The sequence below is a fragment of the Cyprinus carpio genome, chromosome B2, assembly GCF_018340385.1.
Source record: "Cyprinus carpio isolate SPL01 chromosome B2, ASM1834038v1, whole genome shotgun sequence".
Lineage (NCBI taxonomy): Eukaryota > Metazoa > Chordata > Actinopteri > Cypriniformes > Cyprinidae > Cyprinus > Cyprinus carpio.
Window position 1 is genome coordinate 8,727,113 of NC_056598.1, and position 8,081 is coordinate 8,735,193.

At 38.1% G+C, this 8,081-nt stretch overlaps 1 long non-coding RNA gene across 1 annotated transcript; it reads left to right on the plus strand.

The window, feature by feature from the left end:
• Positions 1 to 2,006: 2,006 nt before the first annotated feature.
• LOC122136349 lies at positions 2,007 to 6,331 on the plus strand. Its single transcript, XR_006154081.1, has 5 exons — positions 2,007 to 2,039; positions 2,154 to 2,213; positions 2,317 to 2,407; positions 2,577 to 2,719; positions 5,655 to 6,331. It is a non-coding gene; the product is annotated as an uncharacterized LOC122136349 (long non-coding RNA).
• The last annotated feature ends 1,750 nt before the right edge of the window (positions 6,332 to 8,081 follow it).

Here is an 8,081-nt window from a genome sequence, read left to right on the forward strand (position 1 = left end):
GAAAAGACCAAAGCCTCGATTGCGTAGGGAGATGATCCGCATCATTGTGAAGGAGATGATGAAAGCCTGTGCATCTCCAACTAGAAGAGCCTCGACTGAAATTGCAAAAAAACTGGTTGCGATGTATCCCAAGTCACTGCAGGATGTCATCGAGGGGGATGTGGTAGGACAGGGGTACCACTCTTTGGTAAAACAGATTCAGGCACGAATTGAAAATGTGAAGAGGTCTACTTCACCAGTGTTACAGAAGCGCAAACTGGGAGGATCAGATGACACCGATGAAATCACACCCTGAAAAAGCGACCATCTGTTCAAGACACATATGGCTGCATAAAGTGGGACATGAAGTTTTTTGCCAGTCACTGAGACACTGGAAACCCAGCAGGAGAAGAAAGAACGTATGAAGATTCTCAGTGAAAAGACAAGCTTCAGTCATGAAGAAGTAAAAACTCTAATGAATTGCACCTACTACTCTCAGCGCAAAGCAATAAATAGCGGAGCAGACATGCAAACCATCATAGAAGAGTGGCCTTTTTTGTTTCAGCCGATTGGAATGATAGTCCACTTTGAAGAACTTACTGGGGTACCGCTGAAAGAGACTTTCCTCACCAGTCTGGAAAAGAAGGGAAAACGGCTTCTGGACTTTCTGAAAAACACTTGTGCAGACAAGAGCAAGCGTGTCTTGGAGGCTGTCATAAAGCTTCGAATGCAGAGGGGACAGCTGAAGGGCTGCTCAGAAGACGTGAAAGATATGATGCTCCTCCTCCTCTCCTATTTCGATGAAAAAGAGGAGACCCTCTTCCACTATGTTGATGAAACATGTCTGGCAAAAGAAGTCCATGTGGAAAGCCTGCCTGTGACACCATGTATCATTGTTTGTGGTGAGTTGAAAATCAGTACAACTGCACAGAACCTAAGCTTATGCAAGGATACGCTATATTAAATGTCTGCACTTTCACTATTTTAAGACACATTTGAATGGTAAAGGGGGTTTTACAGTTAATTCTTCTACACTTGTATTTCATTCCAAGGATCCTCCTGCTTTGCATCGAGACTGTTCATGCTCAGCATTGACCAAAAAGTCTTTAATGACCAAATAACTGACTTCATCTCTGCAATCTGTCTGATGCTTGGTAGCTACTACTACTGCCTGAACATCCACTATCCACTGGAACTTGGCTCCACACTTGAATTCCTTCAGAGGTAATTTTTTTACTTTTCCCTTGCCTTTCCCTTTTTTTTGTTGTTGTTGTATAGGGTTTTATTATGGATTATTGTGTTTATCAAGGTGTTTCTTCAACATTAACCCAGAGAAGGGAACAAAAGTTGAAAAAACTAAGAAGAAGACACTGCATGTGAACCCAAGAGTACTCACCCTCATCGCCGATCTCTCTGATCACGAGTGGCGACAGACCGTTTAAAGACAGCTTAACTGTACCTTGACTGGGAACTACTGTGTTGTTTTATGTTTTTCAGTTATCCCAGCTGATATTGAGTACTCTTACCTGATTTCTGTTATCACAGGCATGCTTTTCAGAGGTTTTGATCTTAGATCTTTAAACAATCCCTCTAACTAGGGATTATTGAGAACTGTACTCTTGATGTTTCTGAGATGTTCTATATTCTATACAACAGAGTTTAAACTATTTGAATTTTGTATTGCCCTAATTAGCAAACAAGTTAAGTGTTGCACTGAAGTTAAGTGTTGTCTGTTACAAACATTACTTGACTTTAACTGTTATTACAGCATTTTGTAGCTGTAAGGTTCTGCAAAATTGATGTCACAAGCTTATGTGCTTGATTACTTATGTAAAGTCATACTTTAAAAATGATGCTATTGCATTTCTTGTCATTTATTCATTGAATATATTTGCAATATATTTGACTAGCAGCAAGTGTGTCGAGGTCAAAATATGTTCAAGACAATAAAAATGTCAGTGAAGGACATCTGAGATTTTGTTGCAGTGGTTTTCTGATGCATGTGTTTTTAAGGTTTAAGGGTGTGTTGACACAGCTAAGACCCGAGAGTCTCTTTCAAGGTTAGTAAAGTAAACAGATTCTAGAAGATATTTTAGACATTTCTCTGTTGTCTCTAAATCTTATTTTGTCTTTATTATGATTAAAAATGTTTATTTTGTTCCTGCCCTTTTCAGACACTGAATTTGAGCAGAAACCATAAGGATATTCAAAGGACCTGTGACTCTCAGGAAATGGTGAGATTTCAAGGTCATAATTTTTTTTTTTTTTTTTTTTTTTTCATTAAATTAATTTTCCTTTGTCCATTTACAATATTGCTGTTTTTGTTTTTGTAAACAGCATCAAATGAGAGTGACAGGTGAAACCGTTTCAAGACAATGGCAGGAAAAGCATGCTGAAGATTGAACCAAACCTTGGCTGGAAATATTTGGTATGTGTTTTACCGTAAATCAAATTGTTGAAAAACATTCAGCTACACTGCAACACAGGGAAACTTGTTTTGCACTTATTTTCTTGTTACTTTAATTTCTTGTCTCATTATTTTTGTCAGTTATTATTATTTATGGTGTATGCCCTTTTTGTTTTCTTTCTGAATGCAGAAGGGATCTAGCCAGTCCACAATGAAAGCTTCGTTGCCCCCCTGTGAGTCTTCTGGCAGAAATGATGGCGCCTGTATCATCACATCACATCGTGTTTATACGAGGCTCTTCAATTAAGTCTGCACCCAAAGATTCAATAAGAGGTAAGCAGTGGTATTATTCAAGTTTTGCAAAAGAAAGATGGACAGGAGACACTAATCTTAATCAGCCGAGCTCAGGTTCATGTCTAGGTGAGCAGTTTCATACGATGAAGGAAACTGACGCTATAAAATGTAGATTGAATGATAGGTCTCATCACCATGCATTCAGTCATTAAAGGGATAGTTCACCCAAAAATGAAAATTATGTCATTAATGACTCACCCTCATGTCGTTCCAAACCCGTGAGACCTCCGTTCATCTTCGGAACACAGTATAAGATATTTTAGATTTAGTCCGAGAGCTTTCTGTCCCTCCATTGAGGATGCATGTACGGTATACTGTCCACGTCCAGAAAGGTAATAAAAACATCTTCAAAGTAGTCCATGTGACATCAGAGGGTCCGTTAGAATTTTTTGAAGCATCGAAAATACATTTTGGTCCAAAAATATCAAAAACTACGACTTTATTCAGCATTGACTTCTCTCCCGGGTCTGTTATGAGCGCGTTCACAGTACTGCAGTTTAGTGATATCCGGTTCGCGAACGAATCACTCGATGTAACCGGATCTTCTTGAACCAGTTCACCTAATCGAACTGAATCGTTTGAAACGGTTTCCGTCTACAATAAGCATTAATCCACAAATGACTTAAGCTGTTAACTTTTTTAACATGGCTGACACTCCCTCTGAGTTCAAATAAACCAATATCCCGGAGTAATTCATTTACTCAAACAGTACACTGACTGAACCGAGCCAGATAACGAACGAAACATTGACTCGTTCTCGAGTCAAGAACCGTTTCTGTCGCACGCGTCCGATTCGAGAACCGAGGAGCTGATGATACTGCGCATGCGTGATTCAGACTGACACACACGTCTGAACCGAACTGGTTCTTTTGGTGATTGATTCTGAACTGATTCTGTGCTAATGTTATGAGCGCGGGTAAACCGAAGGCTTGAATCAAGGGCAATCATCGCCAATGAAGTCATTACGTCGAGCGCAAAAGAACTGGTGAACCGTTTTCGCCAACCGGTTTATTGAATCAAACTGTCCGAAAGAACCGGTTCGCGGAAAAGAACAGCACTTCCCATCACTACCGGTGATCCGAAAACCGATGCAACCGGTTCTTGACTCGAGAACGAGTCAATGTTTCGTTCGTTATCTGGCTCGGCTCGGTGTTCATCTTCAGTTCTCTCTTCACAGCAGTTCAGTCAGTGTACTGTTTGAGTAAATGAATTACTCCGGGATATTGGTTTATTTGAACTCAGAAGGAGTGTCAGCCATGTAAAAAAAGTTAACAGCTTAAGTCATTTGTGGATTAATGCTTATTGTTGACGCGAACCGTTTTTAAACGATTCAGTTCGATTTGGTGAACTGGTTCAAGAAGATCCGGTTACATCGAGTGATTCGTTCGCCACCCGGATATCACTAAACTGCAGTGTTGTGAACGGGCTCATAACAGACCCGGGAGAGAAGTCAATGATGAATAAAGTCGTCATTTTTGTTATTTTTCGAGCAAAATGTATTTTCGATGCTTCAGAAAATTCTAACGGACCCTCTGATGTCACATGGACTACTTTGAAGATGTTTTTATTACCTTTCTGGACGTGGACAGTATAACGTACATACATTCTCAATGGAGGGACAGAAAGCTCGCGGACTAAATCTAAAATATCTTAAACTGTGTTCCGAAGATGAACGGAGGTCTCACGGGTTTGGAACGACATGAGGGTGAGTCATTAATGACATAATTTTCATTTTTGGGTGAACTATCCCTTTAACTTCAAGTTCTATGATAAATCAAAAGGAAACTTAAATACAATGTTTTCCAACAAATTATGATTGTGATTAGGGCTGCGTTGTCAATGTACATAAGTAGATTTAAAGGATTAGTTCACTTTAAAAAAAAAAAAAATTGCTGATAATTTTACTCACCCCCCATGTCATCCAAGATGTCCATGTCTTTCTTTCTTCAGTCGAAAACAAATTAAGGTTTTTGATGAAAACATTCCAGGATTTTTTCCCTATATTATGGTCTCCAATGGGACCCAAACGGTTCAAGGTCCAAATGACAGTTTCAGTGCAGCTTCAAAGGGCTTTAAACGATACCAGACGATGAAAAAGGGTATTATCTAGCAAAACGATCGCTCACTTCAAAAATAAATAAAAAAGTTTAAGTTTTATAAGCACAAATGCTCGCCTTGCTCTGTTCTGTGATGCGCGTTCGTGACGTCACGTAATACGCAATTACGTTTAAAAGGTCACGCTTGAAAAAAATTTCTGTCCTGAAGAAATTTTTCTTTTAGGCTTTTTAATATTAAAGCACCCAGGATACGCACACGAAATGGGCATTTTAAACGATAAACTGACACAAATACATTTGAATATGTGGTGTATATGGTCCTCCTTCCGCACATTTGTAAACGCGTCAACTTGACCTTTTTAAACGTAATTGCGTATTACGTGACGTCACTAACGCGCATCACAGAACAGAGCAAGGCGAGCATTTGTGCTTATAAAACTTAAACTTTATTTTTGAAGTGAGCAATCGTTTCGCTAGATAATACCCTTATTCATCGTCTGGTATCGTTTAAAGCCCTTTGAAGCTGCACTGAAACTGTCATTTGGACCTTAAACCGTTTGGGTCCCATTGGAGACCATAATATAGGGAAAAATCCTGGAATGTTTTCATCAAAAACCTTAATTTGTTTTCGACTGAAGAAAGAAAGACATGGACATCTTGGATGACATGGGGGTGAGTAAATTATCAGCAAAAGTTTTTTTTTAAAAGTGAACTAATCCTTTAAGAACTGCATACTTTACACCTAAGAAATCATTTATCATTAGATCTGTTTTTGACAGCACGTTTTGTTCATTTCTGTGCATTTTGCTCAAGCACTGATCAAACTTTTGAAACTTTGTCAATTTTTTTTGCTGCAGAGGGGATCCTGCCAGTCCAAAGTGAACTCCTGATGGACATTGAAGTACTCCTGCAGAGCTTGTATCTTCGACCCCATGCGCATTAGAAACTCCACTGAGTGCTTTCCTTCACCAAGGCAGGACCCAGTGACTCATTACTATTGATCGGTCAGGGGCAGGTCATTTTTTGTTTCATGTTTATTCATTTCTCCATGGATTACCAGCCATATATATGGACACATGCTGTATTCTCAAGATCTATGCTGTTTGGTAGGAATAGAGAAAATTATATGTTTAGTCTGTTTTCAAATGGTATGTCAAATTTTCTCATTGTTTATCAGAAATATTCACTACCTTGGTTATATATGAGCATCAATAGATTTTTCTATATTTAGCGGTTGCAAATGTAAAATGTACGGTAAACTATTTATGTTCCTCATATTGTACTGTATTTTTAGCAGAAAAATACCGGCAGCTGTGGTTGCCAGGAATTTACCGTAAAATGTATCTGGTCAAAATAAAATGCAGTAATTTGTTATACAATTTCACTGTCTTTTTTACTGTCAAAGGTTTTAATAAGGTTTAACATATTTCTGTTATTTTTACAGTTATTTACCATAATAGGGTCTATCCTATTACTGTTAAATTAACAACAAATTACTGTATATATTATTATATTATAACTTTTTTTTTACTGCAAATATCTGTAAAAAGCTATGGAAAGTTGCATTTTTTACATAAAATTACTGTATAATTGACAACTACAATTAATTTTTTCTACCATGATTTTGGTAAAAAAAAATACGTTGTCTACTGTAAAATTTAGGGTTACAAAACCAGTATGCCGTATTGTCTTTTACAGATTCCACATTTTTTTTTTTTTCACGGTATATTCCTGGCAACCACAGCTGCCGGTATTTTTCCCGTAAATTTGACAGTTTTTTTTTAACAGTGAATCCCCATGCTAAAAGTTTTTGACCTGTCAGTTCTGTCAGAAGCTGTGCCCTTCTATTCTCTCTCATTCTCCATCTCTTTACTGTCTTCAGTCTCTCTTCCCCCTTGTATTTCTTCACACTCTCTTTCTCCCTCTCTCTCTCCGTCTTACTCACTTTGGCCCGGATCCGCAGCACAAGGGGCCCCATTGTATAGTCCTAATCCAGAAGCAACACAGCTTTAGCGACATGGAGGGATAAAAGGCCCATCAAGCCCACAACTTTATGGGGGCAAATCTCTACCTAATCCTTCGCTTTATCTAAACAAAAGCCCCTCTCTCCTAATCCACCTTCACTGCAAAAAAAATAAAAAGAAAGGGAAAAAACAAGAGGCGCTAAAAAATCTCAGGCTTGAGTTGAACTGTGAGTTAAGAACCAGGAGTCATTTTAGTAAAGAAACTAACCGCTTCTGACAAGCTTCTGCTTCTGACATAAGTAAAAATGAAGCCCATGGCCACAATAGTGAGATAGACAGATCTTAAAGAGACCTTCACGTGCGGACAGTTTTCAGTTTTTCTTACAGTTATTTGTTTTTATTTATTTATTCTTAATGACTTTATCTTATTGGTGTAAGTCTGTCAATCAATACAGTTTTAATGATAACTGTCAAGTCCTCATTACAAACTTCTGCAGAGTTCAAATGTCATTTCATTACTACAAAAATGCCTCAATACTTGACAATTTCTTTATTATTTTAAATATAATTTAATTTAAATGAATAATTTTCCACTTTGTTGTAATTCTATTGTGATAACGCCTTTTATAATTAATAGAGTGCTTTCATTATTTCAATAGACTGGACTCAAATGAGATCATTATCTTCAGTATGGGTGCTGTTGTCTATAATTGGGTAATTAAGAGGATAAAGTGGCTGCTCTTCCTCTTTAGTGCTTTGATGACTATTGAGTGAATGAAACAGATTCTAATAAAACACAGCGAACAGCAACCTGCATGAATTATTGGCATCTCATTTATAATGTCTACCTTCAGGAATATTTATATAGCTGTAGAGAACCTGTAGAGCTAGAAGACACATTTTTTTCTGCTTCACAGTGGCTTTTGATAGCAGATTTTGCCTTAGAGCATTATCCTAATAGTTAAAGCTAATTGGCAGAGGCATGAGCATTTTAATGCACCCAGTCAGTTTGATTATATTGATGAGCTGACGTTCTGATTTTTCAGCAGCAGACAGCTGTAGCGTGGGTTTGGTAGCATTCACAGATCACCTCAGTTATGTACGATTAGTTGATCGGCCCCTGCTGCTAAAAGGGATTGGTGCACACTCTTAATACAAGCAAAGTCCTCTTTCAGATAAAAAGATGGGTTCAAAAGTTGCAAATCTGCTCTTGACAACAATACGCTTCCCATTAACTCCTTGCCCCTGAGTATGGATTGCTCTCCATTGCACGACTACAACATCTCTCTTTACTTTCGCAAATCCTTCTGTATCAGCTCT